General features: G+C 33.8%; 2 long non-coding RNA genes across 2 annotated transcripts in view; one reads left to right on the plus strand and one right to left on the minus strand.

Moving 5' to 3' along the window:
• LOC129458034 (uncharacterized) overlaps window positions 1–2,891 on the minus strand; it is a 56,080-nt gene extending 53,189 nt beyond the window's left edge. Inside the window, exon 1 of the long non-coding RNA XR_008649511.1 lies at window positions 2,559–2,891. This is a non-coding gene — a long non-coding RNA (uncharacterized lncRNA). The remainder of the gene's footprint in view (window positions 1–2,558) is intronic.
• On the plus strand, window positions 96–25,709 carry LOC129458035 (uncharacterized). Its single transcript, XR_008649512.1, has 3 exons — window positions 96–278; window positions 10,426–10,604; window positions 25,300–25,709. It is a non-coding gene; the product is annotated as an uncharacterized lncRNA (long non-coding RNA).
• Window positions 25,710–27,207: the final 1,498 nt, after the last annotated feature.

Consider the following 27,207-nt stretch of genomic DNA (forward strand, 5'->3'; position numbering starts at 1 on the left):
GCCAGGCGCTAGGTCTATGCCGCTTACTTTTGGTTGGGTGTGGCTGACATCAAACCAAAATAAATATATATACACCTACATACACAAAGGATGACAGCTCAGATGAAAATTAAGCAGGGGTGACATTATGGGCAACTCTTGGAAGATGGCAGCTACTTTTGAGTTAGTGACCTACAAAGACTTCTCTGAGATGGTGACATATAAGCTAAGATTTGCGTGTCAAGAAGGAAATAAGCATAAGAAGATAAAGGGGGAGCAGCTGTGACCATAATGCAGAGGTAAATCTTCAGATATTCAAGGACATTCAAGGGCCAGAATGTTACCAGTATAGCTATCACACCCTGAACTAAGGAAGAATGATAGGCATTGACATTAGAGAGGCTGAGGCAGGGACCAATCAAGTAGGGTGCTGAGCAGCCAAGTAATTTGGTTTATCCTAAGTGTTATGGAGAGATATGGGAGTGTTTTAAGTAGCAGAATGGCATAATCTGGGTTTCATTTTAAATGGCTTACTCTAGCTGTTCTGCAGGAAAGTGGATATAGGTGGGGAAAGGAGATGAAGTCTATATTCATAAGAATTACGTGTGGATACTTATGTGTGCAGATTCACAGAAAATTATAGGCATATTGAATTTAAAACATTTAAATTTTAAAGAATGTACTCATTATAATGATAATCTTGAAATTATCACCTTGCAGAGAAGCACAAAATCGGAGTATATGCTTTAAAAATCTCCTATTCAATGAAAAGCTATTGAAAGTAAATTTGTAGATTTTTTAAAGTATTTTAGCAAACAGCATTATGAAAAGTGTATTTACAATAATGCAGAATTTAATGTGTTCCTTTAAATAACGTATGTTATGACTTTTTTGACAATAGCACTTCACATGCTTTGTGACTCATGCTTTAAAGTAATATTCCAAAATGACAACACAAATTGTAGTGAGTGAATATGTTTTTGATGTAGACTGATTCAATAGCAGTTTCTGAATGCTAAATGGAATGTTTTATATTTAAAGGAAGTGTATTAGAGAGTAAAGCATTAATTTATTGTGAAGCTTTTATTCCTTCTTTTATTTTTGATATTTTTGAAATAGACTACCATTTTTAAATCTCTTATCACAAAAGATCATTTTCTTCTTACTCTTAGCAATTTAGAGGTGTTTATCGAACACATTTGGTGTGATACTGGTTCTACCAGGGTTATATAGTACAGATCTAAAAATGTTATTTTTAAAAACCATAGTTCTATAAATACATAATATTTGAATAAATGAAAATTTAGAAAAGTGTCCTGAGTCTCCATTACATCTAAGCAGTTTTCAGAACAATCTTATATCTCTGATACACTGGCACTTACTGCTATTAGGAAATGAGCTAATTAGTGTGGAATAAGGATATAATAATCATGACTTCTCAATATAGACAGAAAACTAGTACATGAAGACACATTCCTAGGAGAAAACATGTATAAATCTGCTTATATTTTAATGGTATTACCATATGTAGTATTAAATATTATTCCAATTCTCTTTACTATTCAGCAATTCTTATGAAAGTGCAGCTACCTTTCACATACAACATGGATGCTCCACAAAGCATAAACTCAGCCCTAGACTATCTTCCTGTTAATAGAAAATTGCTTTCATTTCACTTACTATTTTTATAGATGTTTTTGAAGAACTAAAAAAGGTTAAATTTTTATTTTATGCTCTTATGTATGTTAATCAAAATCATTCTCCCAATGCAAACGACAGTTATGAGTGTAGCAGATAGTGTTCATTATCAATAGAAGACAAATACTGTAGACCATGGAGAAATAAGGTTAAACTGCTTTCCTTTTATTTTAATAGTAAGGCCCTTGTAAAACCTTTAGAAAACTATTATTTTTTACATAAAAATTAATTTCTAATTTTTTCTAATACTATGTATTTATATCATTCCTTTAGAAAAACTTCTTATATTTCACAATGCAAAGGAGTTTGAGCAGATTTTGAAAAAATAAATAATTAGAAGTATGAGTCTATTTCTCTGCAGTATTTACTAGTGTGATCAATTGCCCACTAAGCTTGTCATTGTATAAAACAGAAAGTTAGCATATATTTTAATCTTCCCAGCACCGAAATATTTAGGCTCAAATATTTTGTAAAATTTTATTTAGTTAAAGTATTTATTGAGCTATTAACATATTCAAAGCAATGTGTTGGATCCCTTGTTTTTAAAGATGAATCAAATAAAATTCTGCCTTTTAGAAGGTTATGGTCTAAAAGAGAAAATAAGCACCCATAATAAAAATGTAAAAGAAGTATGTTCTTAGAAGCAGATCCAGTAAGGTGATGTTGGAGTTGAGAGATGGGATAGATTGCTTCCCAAGACATAAGGATACTTCTGGGAGTAATTGGCATTGAGTTATAATATATGGTAGAGTTAAAATATATGATCATATAGAGAAAGACTTTTCAGACATAATGCAAAAGCAAAAGGTGAGTAGTAGTTTTCTATTGCAGAATAAGAAATTATCACTAATTTCCAGTTTAATATAACACACATTTATTACCTTAAAATTTCTGTGGATCTGGCGTCTGGGAAGGGCTTAGGTGAGTCCTCTATTTAGGGTGAACAAGATTGCAAAAAGGATTTGCCAGGAAGTGCAGTCTCATCTGAAACTCAACTGGAGAAAGATTCATTTCTGTTGGCAAAATTTAGTTCCTTGCAGTTAAAGGACAGAGAATTTCAGTGTCTTGTTGATGTTCAACTGGAGACCATCCTCAGCTCCTAGAGGCCACCCTAAGTTCCTTGTCACAATGGTCACCCAACATACAGCCTACAACATGGCAGTATAGTTCTTTAAATCCAGCCAGGAAAAAATAAACTTTAACAAGATGATCACACCATCTTCTCTACGTAATCATAAATATATAATCACATTCCTCCTGTCTTGTTTGCTGTATCCTATTGGTTAGAAGCAAGTCACAGGTCATGGTCATACTCAGGGGAAAGTACTATTCAAGGCCATAAATGTCAGGACATGGGGATCACGGGGGGCCACCACATAGCCTATCCACCACAGGGTGGAAGGTGAAAGTTTTGGTTTAGCTGAAGGGTGTGACACATGTACATGGGAAAATCAGGTTGGAAAAGAAGTCTGGGTTCAGGTTGTGGAAAGAATTGAATGCCTTACACTGGAGTTGAACATTATATTTTATATACAAGAGGAAACCGTTGTTACATTTTTGAATAGTAGGGGAAACTTAGTGGAACTAGGCTTCAGAAAGTTTAATCTGGAAATGAGTTATAAAATGAATAAGGAAAAAATAATTGGTTTAGGAATAAAAGTTAATATATTAACTTGTTGAAAGAATGAAATAATGAATATTGTAGAAAATATGACTATAGAATTGGAATTTAAAATGAAGCTTGTTTCTTAAACTGAATTACAAAAAGAAAGGGTGATCAGCAACTCACCCATTCCTTACCAGGTCAAAATTACAGGCTTCCCTTTGTACATGCATGTGTAAAATGTTCTTTGAGAATGTCTCTATAAGAAGGAGAGGTGGGTCTGTGAGACACTCAGGTGTGGAAAATGAGACTTCATGATACTCATCAAGGGGAAGAAAGGTGAACCTTGTAAACATAAGATACCATCTTTAAAAGACCATATATTAAAAAAGAGTAACAGTAGTATGTCTAGGAAAATACTGGATATTAGATGTGCACTATTTTGTGTAATTAAAAAAATTTCACTCTATTGGAAGCACCATCAAGCTGATTTTTCATGAGCATCATATAAGGGAAGTGAAAATCAGGATAAAGAAATATGATAGATGGAAATAAATAGAACTTGACAATAAAGAAACATCAGAGAGAGATAATAGTAATAATTGACATTTTTAATCTAGGCAATTAGGAGGTTAGTAATAACCAGAAAGGTATGTTGGAAAAAGAGTAGGTTTTAGGGCTACAAGAAAAATATTGACTTATATATACTAAATTTAAGTGGTTTTCAGAACTGTTGCTGAAGATGTACAATGCACACTAGAACCCACAGGCAGTCAGGAGGAGACAGGTGGATTCTTGGAATTCACTAGGTAAAGGTGACAATTGAGAGTATAAGACTGAGCAAAATTACCAAGGAAGTGAGTGTGGTTAGAGAAAAAACAAAGACTATGAGCAAATCTTTATAAAGTATATCTCAAAGATGGGATGAGGAAGCAGAATTGGAAGAACTTGAGAGAGAAGAAAAAGAAAGAGTGATCCTAAAGGTAGTTAAAAACAACAAAGAGAGTAGAGTAGTAGCTCAAAGGAGAGAATCATCTAAGAGATGCAAAGTTGAATCTTTTGAGCGGTCAAGCAAATATTGCAGCAAGCCAAGTCTAAAGTAATAAGAAGGCACGGGACAAAGGCAAAGTGAAATGCATGTGACGCATATAAAGTAACTGACTTCAAAATAAATACATTTTTTAAAAACAATATCCTTATAGAAAATACATCGCTATCTTGATTTGGTCCACAGGGTGCCAGTTTGTGATCTCTAGTCTATAGTAATGTATAATCCAGAGAAGAGAAGTAGAATGAAATTGAAGAAAACCATTGTTTCACAAGTAAGAGTTTCTTAATCATCTCTTGGTGAGAGATGTTTTATTAAATGGTGGAAGCAGAAACTGAAGCATAAGATTTAAGGAGAAAGTGGGTGACCAGGAAACAAAAAAACCTTGTCTGAATTTATAGTAATGTAAAACTTGAAAAAAACTCTGTCATGTAGTCATAAAAACAGCCATGAGAAGGTTATGGCTGGTCACAGACAACAGGGGAATGACAAGGCTAAATACTGTGTCCCCATTGGAGACAACAAAGAGCTTCATGAGGCGAATGCAACAGTCAGAGCTGGGAGTGGGAATCAGCAGCAGTAGCCAAGGAGCAGAAGTCCAGCCAAACCTATTGGATGGTACCTTGCTGGTGTGTAGGCTACTTCAAAATCGCTATCCATTCCACCTCACCAGCTTCCCCAGAGATTTCAAATGCCACACAGATTTTCAGTGAATAATTTACCTTTGGAAGGCGATGGGAAGTTATTAAAGGGGCAGTGGCTTGATCAGCTCCTTGGGTGCTGGAGGTTTGATTTTTTATTCTTAGAAGACATGAGTCATGCACAGTTGTGGAATGGATGGGGACAGCCATGGTAAGGAGTTCTATTCCAGAAACAAGAGGGCAGCTTGGTGGAATCAGGCCCTGGAGCAGGACCATGGGGACTGGATCCCAGGCATAGGTGGAGTCGTGAGCTTTTGAGATAGAAAATGACACTTCTTTCTCTAAGTCTGTAGAAGAAGGAAAGTGAATACCTGGAGTTAGAGATACATTTGAAGTGGACTAGAGATATGTCAAATAAGCTCCCACTGGAAAGTTCTGGCCTCTTTAGCATCAGCCTAATGACGGGAAACACTGGGAAGAGCCATGATACAGGTGGCCTGGACATGCCTGTGTTAGGTGTTCAGTTTTATCCTGATGAAAAAGGTGTGGTTTTCATGCTGCTAAAGAACAGTGGCTCATGTTTCACAGTCTGCCCAACTAACTTCATGCTCTTTTCTTGGTTTCAGTCACTCAACAAATGTTTACAGAGGTTCAATAACATGCTATATTGCATAGTTGTGTATAAAACTTCATTGTTTATTTTTCTGATTAGAAAAGGAATATTTTTTCTTTGTAAAAACGTATACAGAAGAAAAATGAATATAATATCATTTAATCAATATTTCTTGAACACGTACCATGGGTTGAACCCCATATTAGCAGTTTGACACGCAATAGAAAACAAAACTGACATGACTTTGCTGTATAAAACTTATAATCTAGTGGAAGAAACTAAATTCTGCCCAGACTTTCCCATCACACCCTCTCCAGGTAAACACTATTTGGTTTTGTGTATATTCCGCCAAATATTTTTTATATTTAATATACTTCAAATAGTTTTCATCACATTCTATGAGTTATATTTTTTCCTTTTTGCTGTGTAGCGATTAGGGTAGCTTCATGCTACATTCAGATACTAATTTTGAAGTTTTAGACAAGATGACCCAAAAAGGATGGCAAAGAAGGAGCTTAGAGCTGAAAGGGATTTCAAACGTGATCCCTCTCTTTACAATCTCTCTTTGAAATATTCTTATTCAAAGCTATATAATCAAATAGGTGCATTTACATGAAGTAAAACACATTAATTAATTTATTTAATACATTTTGAGTGTCTACTTTGAGCAAGATAATATTCTAAATATGGTTTACTCACTAAAGCAAATTTCCAAGAAAACCTAATTTTTCGGAAACAAACAAAACCTGGGGAGAAGAGCTAATAATAAGTACTTCTGCAAAATTCGTATGCTCCAATTTAAAAAAAGAAAATTAGAGTTCCAAAAGAGAAAAGGAAGACAGAAAATTTCAAGCTAATCTGGAGTACGGAGAGGCAGATTTCTTGATTTTTCTGGCTGCAGTCATATACCAACATTTTAGTTTTATTCTTCTCTTGTATTGGAATAGTGGCTGTTTTAAAGATACATAAGCATTTATACTCTCTGTCAGGTATCTATGTAGGGAAAAAAGAATTTACACACCAGAGCACATGGGAAAATAAATGCATGATGATAGAGTTTTACAAATTTATTTATTTTGGATTGTTATAGCCCTTCTACCCTTTATTCTCATTCAAACTCCCATTTTTTAAAAAAATCCCATCTACAGGGAACTGCACAGAAAATGTGAAATTGGTAATTCTGCTTACTCTGCTACAGAAGAATGTAAGAAATAGCTACAGTGTATGTCACTATAATTTATGACGGGGCAGTGACAATAACTTAAAGACACAGAATAGAACCCGACTACCCACCATTAAGTAGTGGATGAGCTTGGAGTATATCATTTTGTTGATATTTCTATCTCCAACACTCTACAAATTATTGCCCCTGCAATTCCCTACATTTTTCACTTTCTAGAAATGTCATGTATAATCCAACATAAAATGGAGACCATTTGTGCACTTTTCGCTCAGTTTGTTATTATAAGAAAGATGTTTTAAGGTAAGAGCTAAAATATTCAATCCAATTCAATACAACATTTATTGAATACCCAATATTATGGCTGCACTATAATAAGGTACAGTAAATGCTACAAGTGAGGTCTTAAATACAAAAAAAAAAAAAAAAAAAAAAAAGAAAATGACTACCTCTTTTTGGGGAAGGGCTGGTTGGTATTGAACAATTTCTTTCCATAGGGCTCACAAGTCTCTTGGCTCTCTAGCATCCTTATGAAGGAAACCTAAGAGTAATAAACTAAAACTAAAATAACAAAGGAAAGTATGATTTAGGAAATTTTACCCATAAGGTCCAACCTGCTGTAAAACCGTAAATATCTAAATGTTCTGTCTTGTTTGCTGCCAGTAAAGAGGCTCATTAGAGTTGGAGATGTTATCCCAAAGTGTTTTCAGATAGGATCTCGGTGGCATTTCAGTTTAATCCTCCCAACTCTTTAGGGGACCACTCTGAATTTATCTTACAAGGGGGCAGTAAGCATAGAGAAAAGATTACTTTTCTGGGCATTTCTCTAACCAGATTTTCGGTTATTCTCAGACAAAAGGAAAAATGTATCTACCTTCAGAAGTCTGTCTACATAATATTCTCTCCTATTTGTGTTTACAGAGTCATCTCTCAGGAACAGCAGCTCTCTGTGTTACAGCAATTCCTTTATTTATTCATTTAGTTACAACCAGCGCTTACTAACTGTGCATGAGGCCTGCAGGAGAAGCCATCAAAGTATACAGGGAGATAGTATAGAGAATATTAGGAGGATGAACACATAAACTAGGAATGCTCAGACTAGATTTGAGCTACCAAGGAAGGAAAAGCGTGCTGAGACTGGAAATACAAAGAATCATGTGAAGTGTGTGTGCGTGTGTGTGTGTGTGTTTTCCCAGAAAGTTTCAAGCAAGTTGACAGAATGTTCAGTTTAAGAGACAAGTAAGATTCCTTTAGAAAATGTCTAGGAGCTTACAACCTTGTGTTATGTCACAATTTGAACATTATGTGTGGCAGGTTTTACATAAGCTTTCTGTACATGTGTCTAAAGAGTGAGTGCACAAGTTGAGAAAAAAAAATCTTTGCTACATAAACACAGGCTAACTTGCTTGATGTGGACAGAATGAGGGGAAGCTTGGATCCCTGAACATCGTTGCCTTTAGATTTCATCCAGCCTACTGAGATACTGCATAGTAGGAGTTAACAGATGGCTCTGGTTCTGACCCGGGCTTTTCCTGTGCAACTTCCTGTGTTACTATCTGTGTGATACTTAGAAAGTTAGTTCACCATTGGAGCCTCAGCCTCGTCATCTGTAAATTGGGAATAATAGTAGTACTTACCTTAAAGGGTGGTTGTAGTCAATGAATTAATACATGTAAAAAGCTTAGGACATTGCCTGATGTGTCTCCTTGTAAATGTTCTTTTTCTTTCTTTATCTTTTCTTTCTTTTTTTATTCTCACTCTGTCGCCCAGGCTGGAATGCAATGAGACTATCTTGGCTCACTGCAACATCTGCCTCCCGGGTTCAAGCGATTCTCCTGTCTCACCCTCTTGAGTAGCTGGGACTACAGGTGGGTGCCATCATACCTAGCTAATTTTTGTATTTTTAGTAGAGATGGGGTTTTACCATGTTGGCCAGGCTGGTCTTAGACTCCTGACCTCAGGTGATCCACCCACCTTGGCCTCCCAAACTGCTGGGATTACAGGTGTGAGCCACCGCGCCCAGCCATAAATGTTAATTTTAATTATCATTCTATATTAAATTTGTTGTACAAGTGTGAAAAAGAAAATTAACCCACTGACTTTGAGGGATGTATATTCTGATTATCCCTTACACTGTGGAAAATAAGTTGTCTTTAATGAAAAATAAAATACTTCAACAAGATCCTTCTTAGTAACACCAAACTAATGGCAACATAATGGACAGAGTTTGCTTTAACTTCCTGAGATAAATTAAATCACTACATTTTAAAATAACTAAAATGGATCTCTCTCTCTCTTTTAAATAATATTATGCCCTAAACCCAAAGGCCTAATTCTGCTTGAGAGCTGTTTCAAAATATGACCTATTTCTTTCAAGTTTCTCATTTTATTATTTATCCTCTTGGAGCTCCCAACTTTCAAATAAAAGTAAATGTATTTCTTTTAAATAAGAGGAGGTCTGTGCAGTGCACACATCTAGATTCTGATAGTGCCAAGAGATTTTTTTTTTTCAAAGCAGCAGTTCATGTTCAGCCAGCACCAAACGGAACTTAAAGCTCAAAGGGTTTGACTAAATTTAGAAACCACGATGTTCAAGTGGTTCTAAATTTGACAAAGCAAAGCAGAAGCTAACCAAAATCGTACATAAAATGATCTTTTCTATTATGACAACGGGTTGGGCAAGATATTATTATCCTAAATTTAGGAAAATCAGACCAATAACTAAAAATGAGCTACTTAAGGCTGAAAATAAAACAAATGTATTCCTATTCCAGAAGAAGGAATTCTAATATCTTCATGAATATTTTGAATGACTTTTCTGATGTCATGAAGTTGAAAATATCAAAATTACTAATCAAATTTAAAAGAAGAAAAGAAAACTGTTCCTATCAAGTATGTAGTCTCTATGGCAATGCTTCCAATCTGAGTTTCAATATTCTCAAGAGCAGCTCATGTTTGACAATACTTCATAAAATAAACTTGAGTTGTCTACCTGGTTTTCCATACCAAGCCTATATATTTCATACATAATATTACACAATGATATGTTAAACAAAGTTGATTTAGTCCTTTTTCTGTGTCGTATAATTTTAATTGTGTGTAACATTTCTAATTCTTAAAGCATTGTGTTTTATTCCTAGTACACACATTTGCTTCATTCTAAGGCTACCATCTAGTACCCTGATAAAAACCTGCTAAATTGTTTTTCCAGGGCAGAAATTTTAGGTTGAACCAGGAAAGGCAAGATTTAACTGCTAAAATACTACAGTTATACTTTAAAATTATGTGAAACTATTATTTTGAGAAATAGTGAAACAATTAAATGCATATGATGAAATTTTCTATTTTATTGCAAAATAAAATATAGAATATGGTATGTATTAGGTTTTTGCAATAGTGCTTTAAAAATAATAGTAGTGCAGGATTTTACTAATGTCAAAGCTATAACTGCAAGTTCACTTTGAATCAAGTTAAAGGTGAAAATTATGTATTTTCTGAGAGAAAGAAAATTGCAATTTTTAGAAACCACTTTATAGTCTAAATCAAACTTTAAGAGAACTACTCTAGTTTCACTGTGTGTTCTCTAGCCCTTCTACTGGCCTTTAGAGTAACTACCTAGCTTACCTAAGGTTCTCTATTGAAGTAAGAGCATTTTCATTTCAGAATTCCTGTGATCCAGTACACATAAACAAATATCAAGAGAAGTTAAATTTTAAAATGATGGACCTTTTCCAATTAGATTACTTCTGATCAATACACTGTCTGATTTTTATAAGATGTCAACTAAAATTCAAATTCGGATGTCAAAAAGGTTTAAATAATCCTCCCTCCGATCTCTGTAAGTATACATTAGATGTGGAAACCAATAAAGTTTTAGACAAGGAAGATTATTCCATGTAATGGGAAAGCTGAAACCCTAACACTTCTATTGTGTACCTGCCTTCCTTCTGAAAATAATTTCTTGCAATGTTCCATGAACATTAATGCATCAGTAAATTACTTTGGATCATGAATTTGTACTGGAAATGGTACCAAAACTCTGGGTTTTCTGTTGGTTATTTATCTCTAAGTTCATCACACAGTATTTGAACAGGCACAAAGAGCCAAATTAAATCATACTGAGTAATTGCAGCTAATTGCAGGTCATTCTTTACGGTCTACAGGTGGATAAAAAACAATTTTTGGGGGGATTAAGAAAAGTATATTGATAGTTTTCTTATCACAAACATATATTTTTATTGTAAGGACTTAGAATATGCAGATAAGCAATATAATGACAATATATCCAAAGATAACTAACATTAATACAATCTGGGGGGTATAATAATTTTATACATGTTTATAATTTGATCTATATTTATCCAGTGATTCAGTTAGGATACAATCAAAAGAGGAAAAACACATGGTAATTTGAACAAAGAAGTTTATGAGAATTTTTTTAACTGTAACAGAGGTTTGAAGTAATGATGGATTTGCAACCAGCAGTAAAATAATGTTAAGAAATATGGGAATACAGATATACGGACTAGCCACTATCCCTAGGGTTGAGCTAGAGATGGGCCAAGGGGCCAAGTGAGCACACCATGACCACAGGCACTCTGCTGTTGCCCAAGGGAGAGAGCAACAGGGAAGTGGCTCACTTCCATGAACTGCAGGAGCCATGTGCAACAGAAACCACAGGCTCCCAAGAGTGAGGTTGGATGAGTGTCTGAGTAAATGAATGAGTCTCATCTTACTTACCTGATATTTTCTGTCAGCCTCTAATTGATGATTTTCCTTTCCTCTTATTGTTGTCTTCAAGGTCTTCTTCCCACTCTATACTTTCTCTGGGGATCTCTTTACATCCCACAGCCATTGAATCTTAAAAATAATACATGAAATAATTGAATGAAATTTCCGAGAACTTAAGAATATAGATCGCTTTTTTCCCTAACATCTAGTATCTAGCATATTGACAATATCCAATAATATTTGCTAAATAAAGAAAAACGCACACTGAAGAGTCAACATAATAAATGAATAAAAACATATTCAAAAGTATATCATTCTGAAATTGCACAATGCGTATAAATATTTGATGCTAAAAACTTCTACAAAGATAAAGAAGATCACATATGGGAGTTACAACATTTAGACTTCTGAAAGAAAATTAATTCGAACCTAGAATTCTATGCGCCATTTAAAAAATCAGAAGACAAAGATTAAGTAAAGCAACTTACAGATAGGTTAGATCTAAAAATATGTATTTGTGATACACCCTTCTGTGGGAAGATATACATCACCAAAATAATGGAATAAATAAGACATAGGATTAATGAAAAATGATTACAACATAGGAGAGGTTGGAAAGAATTCCTGGAATAATGTTGAAGGGAAATCCTAAGACATCAGCCATTCTTCAAGTCTAGAAACCCCAAGGCTATTGAGAGCATGAAGACTAAGGAATGAATGTCTCCAGGAAACAAAAAAGGAACCAATGAATTCATGACACGTTACCTGGTGAGACTGACCATAAGCAAACATAAACAAAACAATCTCCATAGGTATTTTATTGTTTGGAATGTAGCAATTTATGAAAAAGAAGAGACGAGTATTAACTCCAGGACAAACAGAGTTATTTGGGTAAGGGTGCAAATCTTAGTAAATGACTTGGTTCAGAAGTGAGCAATATAACACAACTTTTAAAAAGTTGAGGGGTGGAGACTGAAGTGGTAATTTAAATACAAATTCTGATACAATTTTATTGAGAGGCGGGAGAGAGGAGTGGAGAGAATTTGGTATCATGGTACAAAAGTGCTAATTTTAATTTTGCATTAAAATAAGTCATTGGTATCAGTGATACATATTATTTCATAATATGAAGCCTGAAGAAAGAGAAAGGGATCTTTTTCTATTTTATTTTGGTAAAAGTTTTATTTCTATTATCTCCCTCCTTTCAATAAAATTATATCAAAATTTGTGTTTAAATTACACTTCAGTGTCCCCTCTTCCTCTTTTGTCCCTGGGGGCCAGAGTCTTTATTATTATTTTGAGTTATTAATTGAATTTTTAAAAACTAACACATATTATTTTTTGAGATTTTTTTCTTGTTGTTCTTGGCTTATTGACAGCAATGGGGTGGAGGAGGACAGAGAAGATAAAATGAGCAAAAACAAAAAAATGGTAAAGTACACAATTACTGGTTTCGAAGACTCTTTTGTCACTAAACTGAGCTATTGCAATAAGGTTCCTGCTGATTTTTCTGTCACCAATCTCTCCCTTTAATTCCATCTTTCACAGAGTTTCCAAAATTATCTCCTAATCACAGATCTGGTCATTCACTTTCTTGTTCAAAAGCCCAAAACAGCTACTGATTGATCACGTTAAACTCCTCTGTGTGACATTTAAGGCCCTATCTAGTCTAACTCCAACCTAACTAAAGTTTATTTCTTTATTAATCAATGTTATAAATCTACATCCTAGCAATAAAAGATTATTTTCTCATCTCTAAATAAGAAAATCCCTTTACACTTCCATCCATTTCTCTTTTTTTAATTTCAATAGGTTTCTGGGGAACAGGTGGTGTTTGGTTAAATGGATAAGTTCTTTAGTGGTGATTTCTGAGACTTTGGTGGTATACCCGTCACCCAAGCAGGCATGATCTCAGCTCACTGCAAACTCCGCCTCCCGCGTTCAAGCGATTCTCCTGCCTTAGCCTCCTTAATAGAGTAGCTGGGATTATAGGTGCCCGCCACGACGTCCGGCTAATTTTTGTATTTTTTAGTAGAGACAGGGTTTCACCATCTTGGCCAGGCTGGTCTCGAACTCCTGACCTCATGATCCACCCGCCTTGGCCTCCCAAAGTGCTAGCATTACAGGCGTGAGCCACCACACCCAGCCTCCAATGTGTAGTCTTTTATCCCTCAACCCCCTCCCACCCTTTCCCCCAAGTCCCCAAAGTCTATTTCTTGGCCCAGAGTTCTTATCATTTGCTCTTCCCTCTTTGACCTAACTTATTTCCTATATTTTTCATACACAAAACGCTAAAGGCCCAGGAAAACTTCTCCAATCACCTGCACTGACATATCATTTTTCCTCCTGTGTTGCCACTGTGCACTGTGTTTTTATTATAACACTAGCAACATTTTGTTTTGGGTCACAGTATGTACCTTACACCTATCTGGTCCACAAAACAAAATTCCCTTTTTCCTTGAGAGGAGAATCTGTGTCTTACTCAGAGGCATACTTCTGTGAATGTTTATCACAATGCCTACAAAGAGTAAGTATGCAAGAATTGCTTGTTGAATTTTAAACAAAATATTTTAAAATTGCATAAATATGTATGCCTATTTACTGTTAATATTCATAATGAGTCTATCAAAGATAGTGACCAAAATGTTCTAACTATAAAATGTTTTCATGCTTTGCCATTTATAAGGAGAAATTCAAGACTCAGCAACCAATTGTTTTAAGGCTTCCAATGACTCATAAAATTATTCCAAAAGTTCTAGAAAACTTATGTTTAAAATTATTTATTCAAAAATTATTAGCAAAGCCCTAATTAGTATTTCCCAAATATGTTGAAATTAAATACAATATGAAAATCCAAGGTCTCATAGGTGTCATTAATAGCGGCATTTTTATTAGCAAGATACTCTATTCAATTCTATGGAGAATACAAAACTGAGAAAGTCTTAATAATTGTAAGCTAGAGACCTGTAGATTTTAATGCAACTTTTTTTACCTTAATGCTCATTCTTTATTTATTTTCTTTTTAGTTCTTTTAAAATTTCTACATAGTTCAGGAGAGATAGCAATCTACAAATAAGGACATTTTGCTAGGTACTCCCCCTTCTACCCATTCTCTTTGTCCTCTAATAATTTATGAGTTGGTCAAATACATAACTTTCAGATTTGATCATGAATACTTTCTTGGAATAGTCCAATTAGCCTTGTTCTGCTAAATATGTCAATAAGAGGAAACCGAGTGTATTTTACAGTATGTTTTTCAAGCATCTCTCCACAGCAGCTGTGTCAAGTATACTCACAGCAGATGTGAACAATGCATGCAATGCTGTTTCCTAAAGCTCTATCTACAAATCAAAAATACTTATTATTAGAGACATAACAATTTTTACTCCACTTATTTTAATATATTTTATAAACTTAAGCAAAAACAATTGTGACAGGTCAATGTTGAAAGAAGAAATTAAGTGCGTGATGAGTGTTGCCTTTAAAACTTAGAAGCTTCCAGATTATATGTAACTCAACATTTCTTGAATGATTTTTACCACCCTGGTAAGTATGAATAAATTGGGGCAACACTTTCATAAATGCCAGGTTGTAAAACTATTTGAGATTTAAAAATATTTGAATTCCAGAAATTAAAAAGTGAGTAACAAATAATACCAATATAAATTATTTATCAATAGTCATTTTAAATGTCTCTGCAATCATTTTCCTATTTTATAAACATCTATACTGCATACCATCTGCTGATGCTTATTTTAATTCATAAAAAGACTATGTTTAAATGAAAATGTAAGTGACAGAATCAGAACAAAAGGGAAAGGGCAGGAGAATAAACTGAATAAATTCCAAATATGACTTCTAAAGGCAGACAATATAAAAGCTGTGATCTTAGTTTAAGCCTTACACTCCTTAAACACAGTAATTACAAGACATCTGCTGGGAACACAGCTTTGCTATTGGATAACCTTAATTGCCCTGTAATATTTCCTGACACTCCCCAAAATATGCCCCATTGCTAATAATTCATTCACATTTCAGCACCATTATTAGCTACTAATTCAAACAATCAAGACAAAGACAATAAATGGATGACCTTGAACAATTACCCACTCAGTGAACAGAACTTATTTTGTGCTTTTCAAAGACGTAACTGCTTTCCTGCGACTGTGAATAGCATTCCAAAATCAGGCAAATGCAGACAAGAGAAAAAAATCGTGGCATAAATGTAATGTTCCTTCTGATATTCTTAGAGGACTAGTGTTAAAACTTATCCACATATTATGCTTTCTCTAAGAAAAATAAAAGGAAGTATGAAGTTCAAGCAAGAAACAAATTCTCTTTGTAATAGAGATAATTTAGTCATGAATAGTCAAGTATACATTCAGTTATTTCTTTTTTGTTTCAACCTGTGAGAACATTTAAGAATCACATAAATTCAGAGCCAGGAAAAACATTCACTACTCACAGCAAAATGGTGGGAGTTTAATGGACAGCTCCTCAGGGGGCTCCTCTTGCAAAATATTTTAAACACAGTCTGCCAAGTTAACACTCCCTCCCCCTCACCTCCTCCTTGTTTCTCAAGAAATTTGAATTTTTAAAGAAATGTTGTACTCTTGGCCTTTTCTAATATGGAATGCATTAAGAGAAAACCCATAAATAAATGCTTACATATGCTTGTGAGAAATAAAGCAGACACCTCAAATTGATCTATTTGCCAACAAAGGGGAGGGGGAGCAGGCACAACCGAAAACTAAGGCCAACGAAGTAACAAAGATATGGGTGAACCTATGTTATCACTATATTTCTTGGATGTACTGTGGGGCGTATTCTGGTTTGGTGTGATCCAGTTATAAATGCAGGAAGAAACGATGTGGAAAAATGGGTTAAGCAGAGGCATTCCAGTAGGGAAAGAGTTTTAGCATTTTTTTACGGTCTGAAAAATCCCAGCAAAAATATTGAGTTTTTAAATATACAATCAAACAAAGAAAAAGCAGGTTTTGAATTCTCTTGACAACATGTGATCCTATAAAACAATTGTCATAACATTATGGAAATGTGTGATATATAGATCTTAAACAGCTTTTGTATATGAAATCCTCTAATTCCTTCTCTGCCTGTTCCTCCTCCTCTTTTTCTTTGTCCTTCTCTTTTAAAATTTTACTCTTATGGATTTCATTACACTTAAAATTCATAATATTATAATTCTTCCCAGTGTTTAGAGAAAAAGTCTTGGAAGACAATTATTTCTAATTGTGTCATATTCCCCCTCCACCCCAGTGAATATTTGCCAAGGCATTTGAAAAGTTCTATCATAATTTTTCACATAGAAAAAAACCCAAAAATATTACTTATGTAAGCATTTTTATATACGTTCAGCTCAAAATTTTTATTTTAATTATTTCAGCCTAATAAAAATAAAATAGAATTTATCCATACAAACCTTACACATTCATTTGTTTGTTTTGGAAATTTCTGTGTTCAAGAATTTTTTTATACAACATTAGAGACATTTATGTTAGACCACATATTATATAATATAGAAAAAAATTATTTGATTGTATAAAAGCAAAAAGAAACTCTACCAAAATGATAAAGAAACAGGTTAGAAAGCTGAGGGTGAGAGGTTGAGGAAGAACCTGAAACATTTGTTCCTCAACAATTGATCAGAGGTGTACAAAATACACAATAAAAAATCAACCTTAAGAAAGCCAAAGATGATAACATATTACTGGGAGATTCACCTAAGTCCAGAGGTGGTTCTAGGATCACTAATTATGCAAAGCAGAGAGTGGGAAAATAATGATCAATTATCTACATGTTGGGCTATGTACTAGAGGCTTTTCATAAAATAGGTTTCCATTTGAAGACATTATAATGTAGTTAGAATGACAAAATTAATACCCAATATAACCCAAGTTTCCTTTATAAGCCTCAAAGTAGGTATTAATAGGGTCACTGTTGAATGTGTGCACGTGTATGTGCATTTACAAAAAGGATTTCAGCTTGCTTCCCTCAAGGTTTCAACTTACTATTTCTAGAAAACCCAGAGAAGAGTCTTCTGTGTACTTCACACTAATGTATTTTCATTCCTTCCCTTCTTCCTCCACATTTCCCTTTTGGTACTTAAAATCCCTGGAAGGTGCAGTCTTCCTATGATCAACAGCCTCTGTCTCAGTAAGAAAAGCCAATGTCCACACCAAGGGCATGATTACCCTCTGCCCAGCCTTGAGATTCCCAAGAGTTTCTGGGCTTCCTATTGCCCTCTCTGTTTTAAAGCAATGAGGAAATTCTTCTGTCCTCTAAGTCATGCTACATGTTGCCCCCACATAAAACTGAGTGAGCCCTGTGTTTTCACAGGCTGCCTCCTGGAACTGGTGTTTTCCTTTAGGACGTAGACATGAGTTCATTCCGCAGCTCAGAAAATAGACCACAAGCTATTTTCTCCATGTTTCTTTCTAGCCTGGTGGCTCCATGCAAACATTTTCACTTCATGGAAATGTCCTCATGTAAATAGTATTGCATGCTTATCATTTTGAGGTTCTTTACCTATGGTCTCTCCTTTGATCCACAAAAAAAGGTGATGATGTAGTTGCTCCCATTATCCCCATTTTGCAGATGGTAAACTATAGTTTATCAAAGTCGAATGACTTGGCCAAAAGCACCATATTCTAGCCCTAGAATTGTCTGGATTCCTAAAATGGGCACAATTTGAGGTACATTGGAATGTCTGCTACACATTTGAAATTGTGAGAAGTAATGTAAAAGATTGTGCTGATGACACGCAGCCACATGAGAAGGTGTCGATGCAAGGAAAAGGCAGCTCTAGAAAAGGCTCGTGAGTCCTGAATTTATTAAATCCTTGCTACTTGTTTTCTTTGGAATTACTAACCACTTTTCAGCATGTCTCAGGTCAAATGAACACCTCCATTCTGCTGAGTAGAATCTATGAGGCTCCTATTGTAATCCCTTCACTAAAGAAGAAAATTTGGGCATCATTAACCTAATCTAAGAATGAGATTAGTGTAACTTGCTCATGGCCATATAGATGTTAAGTGGCAAAGCTGAGTTTCAAACCCAGGCAGTGGGGCTTTCCCAAAAGAAGTGCCCATGCAGCTAACCTCATGACACTGCACAACAATTTATTAAGAAAAAAGACATAAGCCTAATTTACTGTGTGTCATGTATAATTTTTCAATGTGTTATTTCTCAAAAGAGTAACATCCTAAAATCTCTACAATAAGCTTCAGATTATTTCCAAAGAAGGGCCATGGTCAGAATAATTGAGTAGAAAAACTTCTTTGATTCTTCTGTAAGAAATCATGTTAGGAATATTAAATGCTTAGCATACAAATATTATTTAAACAAATGCATATCTAAAATTGACCTTTAAATGGATATTAATAGTTTTCTCAAGCATTTCTTTTGGGAAAACCTCGCTGCCTGGGTTTGAAGCTCAGCTCTGCCACTTAACAACTAGACGGATATGAGCAAGTTACTTAACACTTCCTCCTCTGTAAAATGGGTTATATAATGTGACCTTCGTCATATACTTGGTAGGAAACTTAAACAAGTTCACATGTGTTAAGTATTTAGAGCAATATCTAGGCCATGACAAAGTCTCTTTAAGTTGATTATTTTTTTAATTAATGTATGAAAAATGACCTGGAGCTGCTCATTTGAATCAGACCACCCGGTGTCCCTGATTTTTCTGGAGTCTAATCCAGCCCTGCCCTCAATAAGTATCTAGAGTGAAACTTCTGGCCTAATGTATAGAGAATAAGCAGTAGGAATGAATTTCAGACCACAACCGTAATTTATTTATAGCTTTGGAACTCACTAAATCTCATACCTTACCTTACTCACATATTCTTGATATTTGATTTCCATTTAATTTTGGCAAAATGCGCATTTCCCCATACAAAGAAAAAGGTCCAGCATAGATAACTGGCTATCAAATATCCAACTCTTGCTAAATAGCATTTTGATCAGAGGAAAGTATATTAATCAGACTCATTGTGATTAAATCTCTTTAAAATTGTGCGTGCACACAAACACACACACACGCACATGGGGAAAAGTGAACAAGGGCTTTGTAGAAATCCATTTCAGCAAAATCTTGAATATCATTCCACAAGCTCATAGAATGTCTTGGACTTGCTTAAAGTGGATGCATTGTTGAACTACACAATTCTTTTCCACTTTAGAGACACTAGAATACATTTATATATAAATTGCTTTTTCTATAATTTTATTAAAAGTAGAAACCCTAGGTGAGTTTCTTTTTATATTTGTATAACAAAAATATTAGTATCCACTTAAAGGTCAATTTAGATAACCATTTGTCTACTTTAAATATTTGTATGCCAAGCATTTAATATTCCCAACATAATTTCTTATAGAAGAATCAAAGAAGTTTCTCTACTAATTTATTCTGACCATGGCCCTTGTTTGGAAATAATCTGAAGCTTACTGTATAGATTTTAAGATGTTACTATTTTGAGAAATAACACATTGGAAAATTATATGCCACAGTCCATGAGGCTTATTTTTTTTCTTAAACAAATTTTGTGCAATGTTATGAAGTTAGCTTCATGGGTATAAAAATAAGGGGCATCTCTCTTCTAGGATAACTAAAATCTCTGGAAAGATACTCAATTGTCTTTTGTAATTTGTTTTCTTCTTCATCATCTTTATTTTTTTAAATAACTATTTGTTTAAAGTGACATTGTGTAGATTAAATAATTTTTTGCTTACTTGCAATTTTGACATTTCCTTTTCAAAAAACCCCAAAGTTTTCAGCTAAAGTTTAGTTCTAGTTTTAACTGCATACTTTTGTTTTTCTCATATTTCATTTCAGATACTGAGCCAACTTCAAATTAGATTCATGCTTTCTGTGCTTTTTTGAAAAAAAATTCTACAATTTCTATACAGATATGGATTATATATGTTCAGAAAGATTTAGTGAGACTAAAAAGATGTGCTGTACAATAAGATCCTCATAATTTATCCTACAAAATTCTCTTTAAATTGTTGCCATTTTTAAAAAGTAAAGTAAAAATAAAATGCATCAAGCCTAGCATGAGGATAAGTGCATTTATTTAAATAACAAGGACTCTAAAGAAATCATGACTTCAAGCAAAATTACCATTTCGGATGACAGATCTCATTATTGCTGCATATTCAACATGTTTGACCAACTTTCAGTTGTGCAAAATGCAAAGAAAGTCTTGTGCAATCACTGTATGAAATATTTATTTAGGAAATGAAAGCCCAGTTCCATTTATTAATTACATTTTTTAAGAAAATCATTTGGAAACATCCAAATGTTATTATTTTATCCAACAATTAGTGTCGTTCTTTGGTCTCACATCTTAAACTCTGCCTACATGAAATACAGAATGCTTTGGATACTATAGTCTCACAAGGCTCATTCTCAAAGTATGCTCTGCATGGATCTTAGAGACACCAGATTTCTGTTTCTCACTTTGGAATCTAATGTTGCCAGATATCAAATGAGTAAGCTCAGGCAATACCACACATAGGAGCTTGTCAATACTCCAGAAAACTGTAGAACGATCAAATGGGTCAGTTGAAAACAACTAATAGAAGGAAGGCTGTGAAGTCAAAAAGGCAAGATCTAGGTTCCAATTCCAGCCCTACCACTTATTGCCCTTAACCATGTTACAGAGTATTAAGAATTACTGTCCTTTTAGGTCTGTGTACTAGAGTGATACTTTTTTAAAAAAGCTGAACAGAGTAAATCTATAATGTCTACGTGTGAGAAGGTAAGGCCAAGTGAGGCCACCTGGGTCTGACGACAGGGCTTAGGAGCACTCTGGTCTGGATGCCATGCAGAAGATGAGAAGTGAATGCACTGATCCTAACCAAATGACAGAGTTCAGAGAATGAGGTAAATGGCAGCTAATGAGAATGTAGCAAAAGCTTGTCTTGAAATAGAAACCCATCAAGTTTTGACAAAGTCTACAAAGAAGACAGATGGACATAAACGTCTTTGCGAAGAAAGCATCTAAAAGATAGCAATAATTAGTTCTAGTTTCTAAAATAATGGAATAATTCTCACCTAATCAAATTAAATGTTGGCAGGGATAAATCTTATAAGCTATCATTGATGCATACATTTATAAGTGGATTATAGGACAAATTTTTTTCCTGTGCATTAGGGCAAGTCATGCTCACTTCAGAGTGCCAAAATTTGCAAATAAACATATATATATAATATATACATATATTACATATGTGTACATACATATATGTAATATATACATATATTTTATATGTGTACATATATAATATATATGTATATACATATTATATAAGTGATATATAATATGTAAGATATATGTTTATTTGAAAATATATATATATAAAATGTGTGCGTGTGTTTTTATTTTTCTAAAGTTACTATTGTTTTAGTGTTGCACATACTTGTGTCTCTGTTTACTGTAATACATGACTATTCAGTAGATACTGTATGTTGGGCACTGGGTTAAATATTAGGAATGCCAAAACGTGTCTGCTCTTGAGGAGCTCTCAAAATGTTTACCAGAGATATCGTAAACACACGTAAATTTACACTATCATGTACTAGGTATTCTAATAGATTTATGTACAAAGTACTATGGGAACACAAATGAGGAAGTAATTCTGATTGGGAAAGAGGGGGGCCCATTTTTAAAGATACACAGAGAAGATCTGTGATTGGGGCATTGAGGAATAGAGAATATTTTATGCATTCTAGAATTTAAAAAATACTATTAAAAAGACTTGAGCAATTACTTATTTCAGTTGCTTAATTTTAAACATGAATAAAATGAGAGTTGGAGCTATTAAGTAAGGTGTTGAAAGGCACCAAAAATAAAAGGCAAAGAGAAATAAAGTACAAGGATTTCCTTGGTTTTCAGGTCACCGGACTTTCTATTTCACACAGGAACTTCACAAATCCTACCCCTACGTCCAGTTGAGGCCAGTTAATATAATTACAAATCAGGCCAATTCATATAGATCCATTACTGAATGGGAAAACACTTAAATCTCTATATAAAGAAGACAATGATTCAAACAACCTAGAAGTAATATTTTTAGTTGTTGTTTCAAGATGTTCCCATTTACTTACTTCACTTACTAGGAAGTATGATGTTTATCTATATACTATTTACTTTGGCATAAAAGAAGTATAATACGATTTCTTTTTTATTAGAATGCCAGAAATCCTTAAATGACAAGTGTTATTTATTATTTAGAATATCCCTTGAAACCCATAACCATCTGAAAACTACTTGCTAGGATCTGGCAACTTTGAATTGGGCCTTTTGCCATTTTGACAGATGGTCAGAAATATAAGAAGCCAAAATACCATATATGTGCACTGATTGTGAAAGTTTTGGGTGTGATTCTCAGCTTAATCACCCACATGGCTTTCAATGCTGATTTACATGACCATGATTAAAAAGAAGAGCACGGAAACACACACACACACACACACACACACACACACACACACAGAGCTCTTCATTTGGTAGCTAGATATAGATGCTCAAGTTCTTCTGCTGCCTTGTAGTTCTCTTGATAGATAGTCCATGTTCATTTCCAAAGCTACAGAAAAGTGCATTTTGAGTATTTGTAGCCTTCTGTATATTTCAAGCATATGCTTTTATTTGGATGTACCTTAATCCCAGAGCAGCCAGACAACAAATTTGGCACTCAAGTATGGAATGTAGCCATATTATGCTCTCAGATGGTATGAGCAGAACATTTATATGATTTAGATTTAATATTTTTCTTATAAGAAATATATTTTATTGCAAGTTTGAATATTGGTTACATGGTTACTCCAATTTGTACTTAAGGTTTTAATAGAATAACAAATAGCTCTTTATGTTATTTTGGTCACTTGGAATAACTAAATTAGTTTGGCCATATGGTGACCAAATGGCAATTATTAACTGCTCATTGATTAGCTATTACAATAATGCAAGTATAGCCATATTTGGGTCAATTTAGTTAAGTTACAGAAAATCTACCTCTGAATTATACCACCTATATAATCTTTTTTTAAGAAGCCAGTGATTGAACTCAATTAATTATCACTTTCAATATAACTAAGACGAATATAGTTATTCTGTTAACTAAATGCTGATATGGTTATTAGGTGTCAGTAGAAACCTTTTACTGCATGTTTACTATATATTGCATATTAATATAATTTTAATACATGCTAAAATGTATGCAGTATTTATATCATGAAAATTGTCAAATTCTACAAATTCTTTTGATTTCCATTAAGTGTGGTCTTCATTTTTTTTCTTCCAATCATTAAATTTAAAAAGGCTTAACATTTCAACAATTATTCTGACATAAAGCAAAACAAAAATACCTATTTTTGCCTTTAATTTTAGCACACTGATTATGATTCAGTGTTAATGTTAATATTTGAAATATTAAAGGATCAGACGACAAATAAAATATAGTATCTTATTTTCTTATTGTTTATTTTTATTAAATGAGAAATTATATACTTTTATGGAACATAGTACTGTGGAATCTTATGGGATAATATGTGGTACACATTTAAATAAATGAAAAGAATCAATACTTTCTGTAAAATTACTGCACACCAAATACGATAATCATACTAACTGATCTTTCCCTTTTGGGAAATGAAATAGGAAAGATGATTGGCATGGCTATGTCCTTGTCTTCATCCAAATGCCAGGAGTATAATAATCACCCGACTCCTCCATTCTTTCCCAGTTTGAAAAATCATATGTGGGGGAAGATCTGGCACCTCATGTGAAAAATAAACTTTATACTTACTACTCTTTCTTCCCACCCACTTGCCCTTCAAAATGAGACATTACTTGATTGGTTATTTGAGGATAGCGGTAATTCAAATGCAAATAGAGATCCTCTTTTGCACTTGAACTCACAATGAGGCACCTCAGAGCTCTTAATAGGCCACAATGTAAATTCTTTAGAACTAAACAAAGAAAAGCATAGACAATCTAGATTTTCATACATGAATCAAATTTTTACAAGTATATAAAAATTAAATCTCCTACTAGTTGAGTGGGATGTAGAATTAGAGAAAAGAAGTTTAATTTTTTCAGTCTTTTCACCTTTGGCTCAGTAATGGCTAAACTGGAAGGAAAATTGGAAGGGAGCAATTCTTAAATTTGTTTTTCTAGTAGACTTTTTTTTCTTAACCTAATCCCTACATATACTGTGTATAATAACACAACACATCATATCAAAAGAGTTTCAAAGATTAACTGGGTTATTTTGAGAGGAAGTAAGTGCTTTATCACAAGAGAGATATATACATAAGAAATGTTTATAACATTAACCTCTATATTAATGTTAATTATATGTAATGTTAATTTATAAGTATATATTCTTCATAGTTTTGTAATTCTGCTTTGGCATATAATAGCATAAAGCACGTAGAAGTATTGATGAAGTTTTAAATCTGATCAAGAAAACGTAGATGATTTTTCCTAATAAATGTTGGGGCAGAGTTAATGATATATCCTTGTGGGAAAGTTAATGCATTTAAATAAAATCATAGAAACACAGAAGGTACTATCGTAGTAGATTATTATAATACTGTACATTATGTTATGATAGTTTTCAAGCAGATAAACATCATCTAGTTTCTTTACAGACAAAGAGAAAGTGAAAACCTTAGATACTGAATGTAACAGAAGAGAGGAAAATTGTTAACATGAAAATCTTCTATTTATTTCCAGATGATCTCTTGTGTGCTAAAACTCATTCTGTATCTTACAGAGAGAATAAAGATCAGGATTTTCAAGGGCCATGGCTTATAACAGCCCAATACAGCTATAAAACCTACATACAGAGTTAGGATCTATGTGATGTTACATCAGAGTAAAAGAAGAAAATGTATTCAATATTGTTTTTTAGAAAGTCATTCTATTGTAATTTATGATTCTCACATCCATTAGTATTACAGAAATGTCACTCTCAATAATTTTATGTTTTAATCACAAAAATCTTAAGCTTAGAATAAGATTTTTTTTTCTAACTCGTGAATTGTTTTTTCTCTATTTCCCCATGCTAGAGAAAACCTTAGATTGCTAATGTTAATACATAAGATAGGATTGATATTACTATGAATTCCTAAAATAGCTGATCTTTGATTTAAAATACTTATGGTGTTTCTATAATTCAGTCCTAAGAGGAAAAAAATACACACACACTCTCTCTCTCTCTCTCTCTCTCTCTCTCACACACACACACACTCTCTCTCTCTCTCTCGAGTTTTACCAATTCTTCTACTTGAATATAAGTAGAAAGGCAACTGGAAGGGGACTGCAAAATACTAAAAGCAAAACCATGTCCTGTTCTCTGATGTCATCCCATGCATCTTCATTCCTTGGCTACTCACGTTTTATACCTGAGCCAGGCACATCTTCCTTTGCTGTCTCAATAAAGAACAAGAAGAGGTAACAAGTTTTAAAATAATGAATAAATCTAAGACTTTTAACAAAAAAAACTAGTATATTAATTAATATCCTATTGCGTTTCCCTGAAGTCAAGAGATGGGTCATTTTTCTTGTGGTGGTAGGTCTTATCTGATAATCAAAGTGATGCAATGTGTGGGCCATTTCACTGAAGATTCATTCAGCATGTTCTTGCTTATAACCCCCTGTATCAGTGTATAATCTTGTGTCAGGTCATAGAGTTCCCACATTGTACTATAGTATTTTCAATTTTCTGTTGATTGGCTAGGGCTTACTATTACACATGAGGATTGTTAGTCTTCTGGTAATTGACATTTCACTGGGGCTGGCTGAGCCCACAAAAATGGGCATTAAATTTTAGATGTGATGAATTTTGCTCTTTGAAAATAATCATTTGCATTAGTTTTTTTTTCTTGCTTAGGTTGAGTTTATCCTGAGTACCAGTATTCCTTTCCTCTATGTGTTTTTATATGTCACTTTCGGTGAAGTATATTTGCTGATGTGAATTAGCTTTTGAACATCCTCAGCAATGAATTTTGTTGCATTGTTTGTGTTTTCTTCAATTCTTTGCCAAAATGTGATTCAATTTGTACCTTGAGTTTACTAATTATTCACTACACTGCCAAATGGGCCTATCATTCCAAATTTTATTATATATTTATAGAGTAATAAAGCTCTATATAGACAACTAAGGCACCATAGTGCAAAGAAATTATCAATTCAGTTGCTGATTTCCCTGTTTCCCGAATTTATTATGTATCAAGAAAATGGGTAAAAATAGTTACTTATTGCTTTTAAATTGTTCCTTAAAAAGCCCACTTAGCACCATGGGTGCAGGATGAATTTTATTTCTTCTTTCACTTGTTACTGTGTCCTGTGTTACAAGTGCTTATGCCATAAGCAAAATTTCTTCAAGGTAGCTTTAAAGGGGTAGTGATATTTTAAAAGTTTGCATTCAGGAAATCCCTGATGTCCTTGGAAGTGTGTAGCTGTAAGAATTGGCAAACATAACTTACCCGTGTAATTCATTTTTAATAAATGCATTTTGAAAATAAATACGAGTTAATTAACTTTTTACTAGTCTACTGTGCTTCTCATGCACTAGACATTTCTATTTTAATGAGATCATTTGAATTGAACTCCAAACATTAAACTATGTTTGCTTCTTTTATCATTACCATGCTATTTATTGGATGATGTGATGGCAAAT

This window comes from Symphalangus syndactylus, chromosome 19, assembly GCF_028878055.3.
Source record: "Symphalangus syndactylus isolate Jambi chromosome 19, NHGRI_mSymSyn1-v2.1_pri, whole genome shotgun sequence".
Classification (NCBI taxonomy): domain Eukaryota; kingdom Metazoa; phylum Chordata; class Mammalia; order Primates; family Hylobatidae; genus Symphalangus; species Symphalangus syndactylus.